General features: G+C 53.6%; 1 long non-coding RNA gene across 2 annotated transcripts in view; it reads left to right on the forward strand.

Moving 5' to 3' along the window:
• The first annotated feature begins 200 nt into the window (after positions 1-200).
• LOC102157347 overlaps positions 201-15,359 on the forward strand; it is a 51,482-nt gene continuing 36,323 nt past the window's right edge. For both annotated transcript variants that reach the window (XR_005371989.1, XR_005371988.1), the window contains exon 1: positions 201-466. This is a non-coding gene — a long non-coding RNA (uncharacterized LOC102157347). The remainder of the gene's footprint in view (positions 467-15,359) is intronic.

Consider the following 15,359-nt stretch of genomic DNA (forward strand, 5'->3'; position numbering starts at 1 on the left):
GCTGAAAATGATGAATCCTTGGGCAGCATCTTTTGCAAGGGTTGGGTTTGTGAGCCCCTGCAAGGCTGGGGCCCTGGCAGACAGAAGCCCGGGGCGGCGGAGCAGTGGCATCGCAGGAGGAGCATCGCAGAGAGACACGAGGGCTCTGAGCTTGGGGACGAGACAGTTAAAGCCTCCCCGTGCGAGCCAGTTATATCACACAGCGCCGGTGCCAGGTCAGCAGTCTGGCTGGAGCTCGGACGTGGCTGGCTGTGCCAGGCAGTGCCAGGCGCCCCGGGGAGCCCTGAAGAGGATTCCCCAAAGGGGATTCGTTCTGCAGCCCGGAGGATGCTTTGACGACTGCCTCCCGCGAGGAAACAGGGGCTGCATGGCTGCTTCACAGACAAGCCTGTTGGAGCACGGACCTCCCCGGCTGGGAGCCCGCTGCTGTGACAAAGGCAGCCCGGCTGGCTGAGAACCTGCACAGGTGAGGGGAGCCGGGGCCGCTGCTGCCCGGGGTCCGGCCTCGGCGGTGGGCGTGGGGCAGCCTGCCTGCCCGGCGAGGTGCTGCTCCCAGACAGATTGATTGCTGCATGCTTTTTGCCGCTTCCCTAATTTCTTTCCAAGGAGCACGAGTGGGCTGATCGCGCACTTTGTTCAGGAAGCCACCTCTAAAATCAGGGAGACGCTTTCCAAGAGCATTGAGCGGGTGGGGGATTCGAGCTCGAGGCTCCTGGGTGACAGCAGCAGAGGGGCCTGATTAGCAAGTCCCCAGAGGTGGTTTCTCGCAGCTTCTCCGGATCCACACAGGGCTAGTGAGCACGGAGCGTGTCAGGGCGCCTGGCGAGCTGAGTTCAAATTCAGAGGCTGCCCTGCAGTGAGCAGGAAGCCGTGTGGTGTTGGGGGAGCCGCGTGACCCTGGGGCGGGTCGGCCCCTTTTCGGAAAAGCTGGTTAAATACTTGCTGCGACAGGTTTGAGCTGCTCCGGGCACAAATCTGTGTCCTGTTTACCTTTGTTGCCTGAGTCCTCGGCGCGGGGTCTGGTGCTCAGCATGTCTACACACCGTCCACCCACTGACCGTGGTTTGGGACAGAAAAAAAATGACAGCAAAATATGGGTGCAAACTTGGAAGAGCCATGAAATCTAAGCTCTAGCCTCAGGGGAGCTGTTAGCCTCTCAGAGCATTTTAGAAAGGACAGGGCACAGTCTTGTGCGGTGATGGGTACGGGAGTGAGTTAAGGTCCCAACCACCATTAGATTAATGTGGGTGCTGGAGCAGGTGCTGTGGCCATGGAGGCCTGAGGGAGCTTTGGGTGAAGCAAGACCCCACTGGCAGGTCTGAGGCACCGACAGCAGATGGGAGGGAGCCGGGGGCTGTGGGATGAGGGCATTTCGGGAACAGTCTGGACGAATGGGTCTCAGGGGCTGACTGGCTATGAAGACCATAACCTACACCCGGGTTGGGGTCCACCTCCCCATGTCCGATCCACTGGGTAGGCTCTGGCTCTAGGTCCTGGTCATGATGAGGCAAATATTCTGGTGTCTGAAACCAGAAGATTCATCCAAATTGTGCCTCCAACCGAACTCTCCGAAGAGCAAAGAGGACTCACTTTCCTGATAAAATCGCTTTAACTCCTCCTCTGTGCCTTCACGGTTACATTCAGGATTCTTCCGAGGACCGTCTGGGCTGATTCCAGACCCCCCAACCCCCCCAACCCCAGCTTCCTTTCCAGAGACTTCCAGCTTCATGCTTCACACAGCAGGTGCTCACTGCTCAGATTTTCGTCCTGGTTCCCTAATGTCATCCTCCCGTCTCTGGGCTGAACCTTCAGCCTGTAGCACCCACTCCGGCCAAATGAATATACGACCTCTACTCATTGCGTTAGACTCAGTTTAGCCGTAGTTTCTTCCCAAAAGCATCCTGGGGCGCCCATCCTTACCCTGAAAGCTGCCTGTTTTATTTCTATTACGGAGAATTGTATTATCATGGCTCGCACCCTCCCCCCACCCCAACCTGGGAGGCGGGAGCTGTGCCTCCCCAAGTCCGGGACACGGTGGGAGAGCCCTGGTCTGCTGCAGCAGAGTAAGGGAGCATCTGTGCTCTGGAAGAGGCTCCCAGGCCCCCGAGAGGTGTGTGGTCCTCCACGGGCCTGGGCCACAGCCTCCGAGACTGAGTGCAACAGGTACGGGGGGCGGGGGAGAGCTACCCTGCAGCCCCGAGCAGGCCCCTGTCCCCAGAGGGCTCCGGGCCGAGGCTCAGGGTGGCACTCACCCCGACCTGCACACACTCTGCAACATAAGTCACATCCTCTCTAGTTTCCTTTGCAGCTTGGCTTTGCTCTCACGTGATCGCGCGCTGCAAGCACGCTCCGGGAGTTTGCAGACAGGCCTAAGGCTCTCCCTCGGCCCCAGAACCAAAGTCCCTCAGCGCAGAGACGGTCCCTGGGGGACCCGTGCGCTCAGCACCCAGCCTGACCTGCCCTGCTGCATGCACGCCGCTGCCCTGGCACCCGCACCTGCTGGTCCATCGTGTGGGGTGGGGGGCGCCCTGGGAAGACAAGGCTGGGGTGCAGACAAGCTGCGCGTGTGTCTGAATCTTCGCACCGGGACCAATGCATCTCAGACTGTTTTAGACAAGGAAGGGAATTTGTTGGGTCAGGAGACCAGAAGGGTCAAAATGTGGTTTTGCTTCTGTGCCAGCTGGACACTGGGGTTCAGTGAAGTCCACAGAAGTCAGTGGGCGTTTATGTTTGGCTTGTTTTTTAAAAATTTTCTGTTTCTCAAGCCCGTTTGCTCTTTTCTGGGTTGATTTTTTCCATGAAGAAGCATTCCCTGTGAGGGGCACAGATGATACTTCGGATACTTCTCCTCCTCCTCCTACCGAAGAAGAGAAGAGCAGAAGATCATTCCATCAATCCTCCCCTCTCCACTCCTCTTCGACCTCCGTCTCCTCCTCTCCTACTTCATCTCCCCTCCTCCTCTCCTCCTCCTCCTTCCTCCTCCTTCCTCCTTCTCCTTCTCCTTCTTCTCCTTTCTTCTTTTTTTTTAATGTGTTTATTTGAGAGACAGAGACAGTGTGAGAGAGCGACCAGAGCAGGGGGAGGGTCAGAGGCAGAGGGAGAAGCAGGTTCTTCGCTGAGCAGAGAGCCTGACTCTGGGTTGGATCCCAGGACCCCGGGATCACGACCTGAACCCAAGGCAGATGCCCAACCGACTGAGCCACCCTGGCACCCTGATTCCTCCAACAGTTCTGATGGGTAAGCTCCAAGATGAAAGTCCTCCTTCCCCAGAGTCTAAGAAAAATCCCAGTGTTTTTTTTTTTTTTTTTGGAGTGGGGGGTCCCATATGGCTCTCAAGGTCATTCCTCAGTGTGGCCGGGATGGAGGGAGTGCGGTGTTTGAGGGGCCGCCCCCAGTCCGGTCTGTCCCCACACGGGCCGTGCTGAGAAGCACTTCCACACCGATCCGCGATCACCGCTGACTCTGGAGGTGGCCGTCACAGGCTGTCAGGGCAAGAAGGGAGCTTAGCAGTTACCTGCTTAGCTTCCTTCAGTTCAATTTCTTAGGGGCGAAGGGGCTGTGAAAATATGACGCATCTAATGATCACGGCTTCGAGAACAAAGGAAAAGATGAACCTAAAAGCCATGCGTCATCCCCAGTGTACACATAGGAAGTCTCATTCATGATTTCCCCAATTGAAAAGTTTTCTACACAATTTAAAGCATATGTATATTATATTTTAAAGTCTTGACTTCTTACCATCATCCTTGTCTCGTGTCACTGAAATTTTTTACGAACTATACTTAAACGGCAGCATGACCTTCCCAGACACGAGCATTCACATTCACCTAGAATGCTTTGGCCTAGAATCAATCACTTCTTTTTATAGGTGAGGAAATTAAGACGGCAAGAAGGGAGTAATTTTTCCAGATTTGTAGCGGCCCTGAGACGAGTTGCTAGGTCCTTTGATCCTGGTCCTCGAGGTTTCATTTGCCTGTGGTGTTTACCTTCACGTCTCTTAGGGGAATGAAGGATTTGTTTGTGTATTTATTTATTATTTTGTTTTGCGACTTTGGGAACGAGTGGGGAGACATTGCAACGTTGCAGAGACACATCTTCACTGAGGAAAAGGACCCCCCCTCCCAACTCCCCCAATCTGCAGAGACTGCATGGGCTCCGAGCAAGGCCGCGTCCTGCAGGGGCCCAACTGGGGTGGCTGGTAGAAGACAGTATCTAATGGGGGCGGCGAGCCTGGAGTTTTCTAAATTTTGTAAAGGTGGGGGCTCTCTTGCAAACGCGTGCTCTTTCTAGGGCAGCGTGTGTGCCGGAAGGCTCTAAGTCTCACTTCTGCCTCCATCGTTTCATTCATCTAACGGACGTTTGTTGTACACCTGCTCCAGGTCAGGCACTATTCTAAGCACAGAGAACAAAACCGTGGAAAATAAGTAAGGGCTGTGCTCTTGGGGAGCTCGTATGCCACCACGGCGGGGGCATGGGACAGAAAATTAAACAAAGAATCAAAGGAAAATGAAGAGTATCAGATGCTGATGAACAAGGAGCAGGAAATCGAAATGGGGGGCTCTGATAAGGACCAGGGGGTTGATTTTGGACCAAGCTGTCAGGAAAGGCTATTTAAGATGTGAAGGCTGGGTCGAGGAGAGGCGAGAGTCAGTGCCAAGGTCCTGGGGTGGCCTCTGTAGGTCAGGATGGGGGCGTAGAAGGAAGGCCAGCCAGCCTGGCCTAAAGAGGGGACTGTGGATCAGGAGTTTGGTTTTGGTAAAATTGAGGGGCTGCCAGGAAGTTTTGGAGCCGGGCTGGGCTGTGATGATCTGATTCATGTTTGGAAGATCACACGGGCTTCTGAGGGAGAAGGGATCTTGCAGGTCAGGAATGGAAGCAGGGATTCTGGTGGACGGTCAGACGTGAAAGGGTGGCCCCCTGAATTGAAGGAGGAGAAGCATCTGGAACTGACCTGTTCTGGAGGCCACAGGAGTGGGCGAATGGAGCCGAGCCTGGGATGGGGAGCGGTGGTGTGTTTAGGGAACAAGGAGTCTCAAAGGCCATCCCTACAATGTTTAACACTCATGAAAACCTAAGACCTTATTTATCGCAGTCCCCCACTTTTCTACTTTGCTCTGGAAGAAAAATGTGGCCACGTGGAAGATATTCAGTTTCCAATAGTCCCACCTTCTTCAGGTTGCCTGCAACCCCAGAAATGCTCCCTGTGGGTTGCTCCTCGGCCACAGTGAGGGAGTGGGCTCTGCTTCTCTACAAATGAGGCAGGGGGCCCAGATACTCCATCCCTGGTGCACAAAGGCTCAGGAGAGGTTACATGGGCTCTCAACCATCTGTGGCATTTGCATGCAGGGGGCATGGGACCTGCTGCCAGAATAATCCGTGAGCCATTGCCCTCATGTGCAGAGTGGACGTATCCTGTCACTGTGTGGCCCAGGCACTTTGTGATCTGACTGGTCCTGGGCCCGAGGCTGCAGGGATATCCGCCCCCCCAACCTTCAGGCCTAGGTCCTCTGACCCCCTCCCATCGGCCACGGGATGACCTGTAAACAAGCAGCTAGGTGCACGAGGGGCTCAGGTCAAGGAAGGCCAGGAGGTGACCTAAGAGCCCCCACGTGGGCTGAGTTAGTGAGAAGTCCATTTTAGCAAACCTCCTCCAGGGTAGCTCCCAGCACCGGGCAGGGGAGGGTGCCGGCCTGTGAGACCAGGTTGTGTGTTAGACACAGTTTGAGGGGGACCCTAACATTACAGCGCTGAGATTGGCGGCCTTCGGCCTGAGTTACTGCCCGCCCCTGCCCCCCACTCGGACCTAGCCTCCCTTCCCGGATCCCCAATGTCCGGCCTCCACCTGGACGTCCTCCCTCCTCCTCCGGGCTCGGGGCCCACGCCCTGGTGCTCGGGGAGCTGACGTTGTCCTGCTCCCTGCTGCGGAGAGTCTCTTCCTCCTCTGAATTCTACAGCATTGTTTATTTATCCTCTCTGTTGCACACATTTCTACCATCTAAGGTTGGAGGACACTTGCTGGTATACAAAACAAACATTTGCATGCACCACAAAGAGAAAGCACAGCGTGTCATCTTTACAGCCAGGGGCTCCGTGTCAGGCACGAGGCCACAGTGGGGGAATTTGAAGATGAGCCCTGGGGTCTCTGTGGCTCATGGTTTTTGGTGCGTGGGCATCCACCACACAGGCTCTAGTTCTTTGTCGGTATTTTACAAGAGATTCAAAGGGGCGACCTAAATGCTTTTGTGGAATATTCCGTCATAGAATTAGAAACCCATTAAACATAGACTGTGCAACGGCAATATTGATTTCAACACCAGTGCCAAACCCAGGATGAGCGGACGCAGTGTGTTCAGGATTGGAACAGGATATGAGCTTATAGAGAGAGATGCTGTGGTCATGTCTAAGGTGAAGATGCTCTCGGGTCATCCCACCTCAGTTCAAACAACATCAGCACTAAGTGAAAGAAATTTTTCTATGTCTGGAACATTTGTCATGTAACTAAGATCAAGCTTATGGAGTAGGGCAATTCATACTTGGCTTGTTTTAAAGTTTTATTCTAAGAATGACAATTTCAAATATTAAATATTCATGACAGCGTCTTTCTTTTTTTTTTTTTAAAGATTTTGTTTATTTATTCATGATAGACAGAGAGAGAGAGAGAGGCAGAGACACAGGCAGAGGGAGAAGCAGGCTCCATGCACCGGGAGCCCGATGTGGGATTCAATCCCGGGTCTCCAGGATCACGCCCTGGGCCAAAGGCAGGCGCCAAACCGCTGCACCACCCAGGGATCCCGCGTCTTTCATTTTTAAAGTGATTTTTATTGGGCATTTATTTTGTGTTCCTGTATCTTTGTTTTGCGTTTTTTATTATCAAATATTTATATTAGGAGGAGATCATTTTTTCTTGTTATTGGAATATCTACTCTTTCCCATCATATGACTTCATCGTAATAAATCATGTGCTTACTGTAATACATATTTAACAGAAAGTCTCTCTTAATATAACCCCCAATCACAGAAAACGGATTCGCTATGTATTATTTTGGACGTTCATTGAAAACCACATGAATACAGTGTTGCAAAAAAAGAAAAATACAGAATAAATTATGGTTTCAGGAATACTTTAGTTTTCCTAGAAATTACATACCTCTTTCCTGAATCCATAAGATTTACGTCCCATGGGAATTCGGAAGCACTAAAATGTACTCGTGCCACAGAGTGAGGGATCTGTTACAAACCCAAGAGCTGACAGCTGCGGGAGTGTGGGGGCGAGACCCAGTGGTGTCGCCTGAGGTCCGCGGTGAGGGGATACTAGAGACGATGTGTAATTTAAGACGGGTTTTGAAGGACCAGTAGTTGCTCATTAGGCGGAAAAGAAGAGAAGGATGTTCCATCCTGTGCACCCTGCACAAGCACAAAAGCCTGAACAACAACAACAACAACAAAAAGAAAAAGTGCAGCACAAAACAGTAGAAATGAGAAGTAAAAACAGAACCGTCCGTGCAGTGTTTCACGACTCTCAGGCCTAGAGGGAGGGTCACACTGATAAGCGTGGAGGAGACAAGGAAGGTGGGCAAAGCCATCAGAATAGCGTTTGAGGCCTCGCTCCCCTCTGTTGTCTCCCACGCAGGCTCTCCTCCTCTTCCCAGGCCCAACCCCACCCTCCTGCTCACACCTCCTCCAGGAAGCCCCCTGGCTCTCCAGCTCCCAGGGGTCCATTCTTCTCAAACATCTTAGCACGTCCTCCTCATCTGAGTGCTGCGCTGTCTCCTGCAGCCCAAAACTGCCACTGGAAGTGTGGTCCTCAGACCAGCAGATAGGCATCGCCCAGGAGCTGGATGGAAATGCAGATTCTCAGGCTCTGAGACTTAACGGAATCACAGCCCACAGTCTCGTACGATTCTTGGGTGACTTGAAAGCATGTGGAAGTTGGGGAAGCTGGGCCAGCCCCCAACCCCCACCCCTCCTTTCCTGGGTAAAGCTGATCCAGGCACAGGCAGGGTGGGGGGCCTGCCAGGGAGGCCGGGACATGGATGGGCTGCAATCCGGCATAGATGGTGACACAGGAATTGCCTGGGGGATACTGATGCTGCACCTCTTTCTCAGAGATCTGATGGGAACGGTCTACACAAACATGAACTTTTAGTTTCCAGGTGACTATAATGTGCAGCCTTAGGAGGGTGGACCTACCTCCTTGTTGCCATAGCACAGAATGTTCTCATCCCCAAGTGGATCAAAGGATGAGGAGCCCATGCCCGGATGGCCTGGTCCTGCAGTCAGCGGAGTGGAGGGTATCAAAGGCCCCAGAGCCCGTGGGTCTCTGGGGTCCCTCTGGTGGAAGCCAGGCCCAGCGAATAGCTTCTAAGGGGATTCACCTCTCCAGGAATAGCCCTCGGGCATGGCAGGAATGACCCTTTTTCCTCTGTGTAAGGACCCCAGCCCCGTGGGTGCAGGAAGCCCACCCGAGGGCTCGGGCAGTTGGCTGGGAGCTGCGGCCTGGGTGGCAAGCGGGAGGCCCCCAGGTCAAGCACAGGGGAGGGTTCTGCTTCCCAGAGTCACAGCTGCTTTCCTTGGGAGATCAGGTCTCTGTGGCCTGGCCCTGCTTCTCGCGCCTCGGCTTCGCCATTCTTTGTCTCACCGCACGTGTGACGGTTTTCTTCCTTGGGCTGTTTTCATGCACCTCTGCCGGCTTAGGCGGCTGACCCTTATCATCCCACTGCAGTTGGAGGCCCAAACGCATGAAATGCCTTCACTGTCTGTCAGGATTTCTCTCTCCACCCAGTCTGGGCTCACCATACTTCCTCTGTGCCATCAAATCTCCCAGTTGCACCCTGCATGAGGCTTTCAGTGTGCTCCTCGAAACTGCCTGTCGCCATGCCTCCCTCCCCTAACCTATGTGCTCCTCACCATCTTGGTGGTGTCTACACCAGCTCTGCAGCATCTGCATCACCTCTGCAGCATCTGCATCACCTCTGCAGCATCTGCAGTGCCCCTAGAGTACCTGCACCACCTCTGCAGCATCTGCACCAGCTCTGCAGCATCTGCACCACTTCTGCAGTATGTGCACCCTCTGTACAGCATCCACACCGCCTATGCAGCATCTACACCAGCTCTGCAGTATCTGCGCCACCTCTGAGCATCTGTAGTTGTCCCTACAGCATCTGCCCACCTCTGCAGCATCTGCACCATCTGTACAGTAGCCTCATCATCTCTGTCCTACTGTGTGTGGTTTCTGAGACCCGGTATCCTCCTGGCAACTTGTCCAACCTTTAGGAAGGAAATGCCGCACACCCTGGAAACCTACGTAGGACTTCTGCTGACGTCCAGCTAGTCCCCTCTGAGCTGTATCCAATGACTTCGTCTTGATCCATGCTCCAATTCAGAAAGTTCCTCATTATGGAAAAGCAAACCCTAAAGCAGGGTCGGCCACCTGCAGCCCACGGGCCCACTTCACCCCCTGCTTATCTCTGTAACTCCAGTCTCCCTGGAATACACCCACACCCATCTATTTAGTGCCATCCCTTGTGCAGATGCAACAAGTGCGTGTATGCCGCTGTCACTATTATTTTTAAAGAGATATGCTCTGTATCCTGCCTGATGCTTCACTCAGCTTTTGCTCCTGGATGGCAGGGTAGATGCTGTTAGAAATAATGGAGCGGGACATGGGAGGATGGAGGGTTAAAGCAGATGGTGTAAGTGGCTGGGGGACGCTGGGCACAGAGACCGCCTCTGTACGCCTGGTGCAGGGCTGTGAGCTGCGGAGGCTGGCTGCCATGCCTCACTGTGCTCACACAATTGTCAGATTTATAGGAAAATGTTCAAAGGGCAAAACTAGAACAGTGTCAGGAGTCTGAGACTCAAGAACGAATGAGTCAGCGTGGGGCTGCGAACTGCCCGGAAAGCTGAGCGTCTGTATTGTACAGTTTTAACAAATTTGTATGGAAATCCTTTTCATTTTATTATATCACTTTCTTCCTTCTTCAGAAGAGCAAACATCATAAATTGTCATATAGCTTGGGGGTATTTTCCGGGTTCTGCAGGGAGGTTTTCTGCTATTCCAAATATCCCAAGGCGACCACATCTTTTGAATTTACGTATTAATTTCAGTGTTTCTCAATGTTTTATCCTTTCTCCCCCTCAGTCAATTGTCAGTTTCTTTTATTTTCCCCCGTTATCAGTGCATTTCCCTATAATAGCTGTGTTTCTCAGTGTAGATATTCTTCACCCAATCTGGAGAATGTTAGGACTCTGATACTAAAGCTGGTTATACCCGCCTATAAGCTAAGAACACCGGAGAGGATTTCGAGCTGTCCCCAGGGAGCTGAACTGGCTTTTGTAGCTTCCCCTTCAACTGATACAAAGAGGTTTTGTGGGCTGATTTCCCTTTTTGTACCTTACTGTCATTCATTTTCTTACATTGTGGCCAGTGTCCATTTTGCTAAGAGGGGACTTTGCTAAAAGGCTACACTCTGACCATGTGAAGCATTTCGGCTGCAACACAGAGTATTTCAGTCTATAAAATGGCACAGAATGTCCAGATTCAATTTAATTGTCCAAATACTAGATTAATTACTTAACATGCATTAAGCCCCTCGATGTCCAAGCCATCGTGTGGGCCACTAACGGGGACCCAGGAAGAGTGGGGGTTCATAGCCCTCCATCCTAGACAAAGGCTTGATTCCCTCGACTGAGAGGCCATCCAGGCTTTTTTGATGAAACCCTTCTGGGTAGCTGGACAAGTTCTGTAAGAACACCCTTCTCTTTTTCTTTATTTTTGTGAGATTTTATTTATTTATCTGAGAGAGAGAGAGAGAGCACAAGCAGGGGGAGGAGGAGAGGGAGACGCAGACTCCTCGCAGAGCAGAGAGCCCAACACGGGACTTGATCCCAGGACTTCGGGATCATGACCTGAGCCCAAGGCAGATGCTTTACCAAGTGAGTCACCCAGATGCCCCTCTCTTTTTCTCATTTTCATTTAAAAATACAGCAAAAGACAATCTCTACATAGGCCCATTAGTTATAATCCTGTGTGATATTTTAGGTATAAAACGTCCGTGCTCGTTAGGGCAAACAGAACATCATGACTAGACTCTTCTCTGATGCCCTATAGCTGGATGCTTTATGGATTTGCTTGTCTGTTTGGTTTTTTGCATTGAATTTGTAAAATGGGTGTTTGGATGCCCTTGAGCACCATGCCCCTCTTACTGAATTAAAGACTCCTCCTCCTTCAGTTTGTGAACTCGGTGTGCATATTATTTCTGTGCCAAAAGGCGAAGGCGATGGGCTCCTGTAACCCTGCACCTGAGGAGAGAAAAGTGGTCCCTGAGAGACGTGGTCCCTTTGGCACAGAGGTAGCAGAATCAAGTAGCCTTGGGCCAGGCAGCTGGCACAAAGGAGAGAAGCCGGCCAGGGACCGTGCCGCAGGGAGCACCTGCCCTGTTCAGAGCCACCTGTTGAGGGCTCGTGGTGTAGGGTTCCACAGGAAGCCGGAGGCGTGGAACCGAGGATGGACTCCCCGGCTTTGAAAGCCCTGTGCACACCACGGAAGACCTTGTGTCTGTGAGCTGGAGGTGTCAGGGCCCCCCCAAGTTTGGCACATCTGCCTCGTACCATTAGCAGAGCGCAGCTGTCTCTCACTGGGAACCCCCTGCCCCAAATCGAAACCTGGCACTAATCTCTGAGGTTGGCTTAGCGGTCTGAAAATAAATGCATAAAATCAGTTTGACCGGGATGTCTTTGGGAGCTGGGCCACACCGGTTTTCCTCAGATCTCCCCACTCCCCGTGGCCTTGCACTAGTCCACACGCGCCCGTGGACGGTCCCCGCCGGTCCCTTGGAGACGGTCACATTTTTAACCACGTCTACAGACAGACCCACATGCTAATCTCGTGTCTTTGGGGGCTTTCCTCCTATCTCACTGGAGACCTAAAACAGAAGATCGGATGACTAAGCTGAACCAAAAAATGTCCTCAGTGACATCTTGGGGCCCAGCGGCGCGGCGGGGCGGTGTGGCCTGGCTCTGCTTCCCTCCTGCGGGGTCTCGGGCTCTGGTCTGTGACCCACGGTTAGCTGTGACGTGAGGGACACAGTACTCAGGGGACCCGCCAGAGTCACCGACGTCTACCAGGAGCACGAGACATGGAAGCTAAGTATTGCTGCGGCTCATTTTATGACGATTCTTGTTATCAGAGCAACTTGCACGGGCAGGTGCACGTACGCAGCTAACGCACCTTGGATTCACCCAGTGCAGAAAGGCCTATATTCATAAACGTACTCGGCCCCTTAGCAGTGTTTCTTATATACAAACACAATAGAGGTGGAATTCTAAAGCCCCAATTAAGTGGAAAAGGTCGCTTTCCGTGGTAACAATAGGCCAGAGCTAAAGCAACAACAAAAAAAAAGCTACTTAGTTTGGCAACCTTTGTTCAGAAGAATCCTCTGAAAAAGCCCCCCTCGGGACCTTCTGAATGGGGCTTGAACCAACCTTCTTAATCCTCTGCCCGTCTCACATAGGGTTAATTCAATGCTTGGGAGGAGGTGGGTCCCCCTTTTGTGGCGAGAGCTGGTCACAAAACAAAAACCAATTGCTAGGTTCCAAAGGGGTTTCTCGCTCACACTCTGGGCTAAAATAAGCACCGCGATTGTTCTTCCTTCTTGGCCTGGAAGGGGTGGAGAGAAAGTTAAACCTCTGGAACACACAGAATTTGCTGAAAAAGGTGAAAGTTCCATTTCAAGTTCCAAATTGAATGCAGACTCCAGGCTTCGCAGGCCCCCCAGCCCCGCCCCCGGCCTGGTCCCTCATGGGGTATGTGTGCGCTTGTGGGGAGGGTCTGTCTATCAGGCTGCCACCCCCGAAACAGCAGGTAATTAAACCTCGGGGGCCCGGAGGATTTGGACTCCGGTTTGGAGAAATACTACACGGGAGGCTCCCCGCCCCCGGCCTCCTCTCACTTGCTGTGGGGATTTTCTGTAGTTACACATGGATTCCCAGGTAAACAAGCCTGAAAGGAAGTCACAGGCAGGGGACCGAATTAGCACCTTGGTGTTGTTGGTAATGAACCGGTTTGCTTAATTAGACGATCGTGAAATTATAACACTGAAAAAGCATAAAACCGTGGCTCAAAATCGAGGGTTCGCCCAGCTGCCAGAGGTCCTTTGCGGAAGATGCTTACTCAATAGGATGTTTCCTGAGATGGGAAACGCGACTCTTTATTGCAGGGTCACGCAAGGTATGACCGCTTAGTCCCATGCCACGTGTCCTTAGGCAGGTCGTTCCGTGTCTCTGGACCTCAGTTCCCTTTCTGAAAACATTCGTAGGATTTTATCTGCCTGGGAATTTAAGTCAGAGAATGGATTGAAACCCTCAGGACCACCATCTGAGCGCTCAGGGTGTGCAAGGCCTTGTACTAACCCACCTGCACCTGTGATCCTCACACCCGTGGGGTGCTGGGGCCGGACACTGACGTTATCCACGGACTGAAAGGTCAGGCAGGTGAATTTAAGTGACTCACCTAAGACCGCAGACTTAGAACACGTCGGCGCCCTGGTGCAGCGGGAGCCCCTCGGACCACGGAGCGTCTGCTTTGAAGCAAAACCCGCCCCCTGGACTTGAAGTGCAATGTTTTGTGCAGAGGTCACTCGACTTCAGGGACCTCTTCTTGTTTCTTCAAGAAGAAAGGGAGCCCCCTCTTGCCGGGGCTCTGCTTGACGTCTACCTGCGGACCGTGGAATGTCACCCCGTGGAGTCACTGAGTCGCCAGTGGATTAACAATCCAGGGCTTTCTGTCTGAAATGATCGTGGGCCGTTGTTGTTGGTGTGGGAAAGAGGACAAGACCGATGTGTCACGGGCGTGTGTTCAGACTCGCACCCGGGACCATCAAGTAGGCAGCTTCCCGGAGAGCACGGGGGTGTCTGGGCCTCTTTGTTTCGTGGGTGGGCCTGAGGTGCCCACGCTCTTTGCCCCTGTCGTTCCCTACAACGTGGACGCAGAGGGGAAGGAGGTGGCCTTCTGTAACTGTCCCGTTGGCCTGAATTCCCACGTTCCTCCCACAGACTGAACGTCACCCGCAGACGCGGAAGGGCAGGAGGTGGGATTCTGGGCGTGGGGCCTGGCCCGGCGTCCTCCCAGTTGCGAGAGCCAGGGCAAGTCGTGGAGTCAGCCTTGGTTTCCTCAACCACCTGTGAGCCCGCTTCCGGTTTGACAAACCCAACCAGTGTCCAAAGGATCGTGATAATATTCGTACGGACGTCAGAGAGCTGGGAAGACCCCAGCGGAACATGCAGCTGAGAAGTTTCCCAAAAACCTGAATCTCCACGTAGGGAGGGCACGCTCACCATGGTGATGAGGGGAACCTGTCCGTGTGTCTCGGGCCTGTCACCCAGAGTCCTCCTCCCGCCCCGGTCGTCCCGAAGGCAGAGGTAGGCCAGAGACCGGAGCGCTCAAGGGTGGAGCGTGTTCTTGGCAAGGCGTAGGGAGCTCTCGGGGAAGAGGAATGACTCTGTCTTCCTTTTCTTCCCCACTCAGGGCCATTCTGATGAGATGTGCAAGGGGGAGGGGAGGCTGCCGGGAGCCACACAGAGACAGGCTGGGGCAAAGGGGAAGAGGGGAGTTTGGATGCCAGCTCCTTGGCTTGTGGTGGTCAGGAGTGGTCATCGTGACAGGAGTGGGGTCGTGGTGGTCGTGGTACCGGTAACACCAGTCATACCAGTAGCAACAGAAGCAGCTAGTGGTCACTGAGCTCTCGCCCTCCCTCCAGATGCTCCTTATGTCCAGTGGGTATTCTGGTTTGCACAAAAGCTTTGGGAGGCAGGCCCGTGTATTTTCCCTACTGGCACCCGTGGGGCCTGATGCTCAGAGCGGGAGTCACTTTCCCAAGGCACGGAGGCGCCTCCGTGCCGTTCAGCCCAGGCTCTGCAGGGCCCACGTCTCACAGGAGCCGGAGTTCGTCCTCACCCCCCAGCGGAGCCTGACCCGCCGCCCCTGGCACCCGGCACCAAGCCCGGGCAGCAGACGGAGGGCCCGGTGAGCTCTCCTCACCCCTGGCCCACTCGCTCCTGCCTTCCTCACACCGAAGAGACAGGGCAGGTACCCCCTTTGTGCTCATTTTCTCAGAAGCAGGGGTGGCGGAGAAGCCGCTGGTGCACGGGCAAGAGGGTGGTGGGGAGTGCGGTGCTGTCCAGGGTGGTTTTCCAGGCCTCCTTGTTCCTGTCCTCCCGGCCCTGTCCTCCCAGCCCCTCTCCTGTCAGCCCCATCCTCCTGGGTCCTGTCCTCCTGGCCTCATCGTCCTGGCCCCTGTCGTTGTGGATCCGTCCTCCTGTACCTTTTCTCTTGGCCCCGTCCTCCTGGGTCCTGTCCTCCT

Source organism: Canis lupus, chromosome 17 (assembly GCF_011100685.1).
Source record: "Canis lupus familiaris isolate Mischka breed German Shepherd chromosome 17, alternate assembly UU_Cfam_GSD_1.0, whole genome shotgun sequence".
Taxonomy (NCBI): Eukaryota; Metazoa; Chordata; class Mammalia; order Carnivora; family Canidae; genus Canis; species Canis lupus.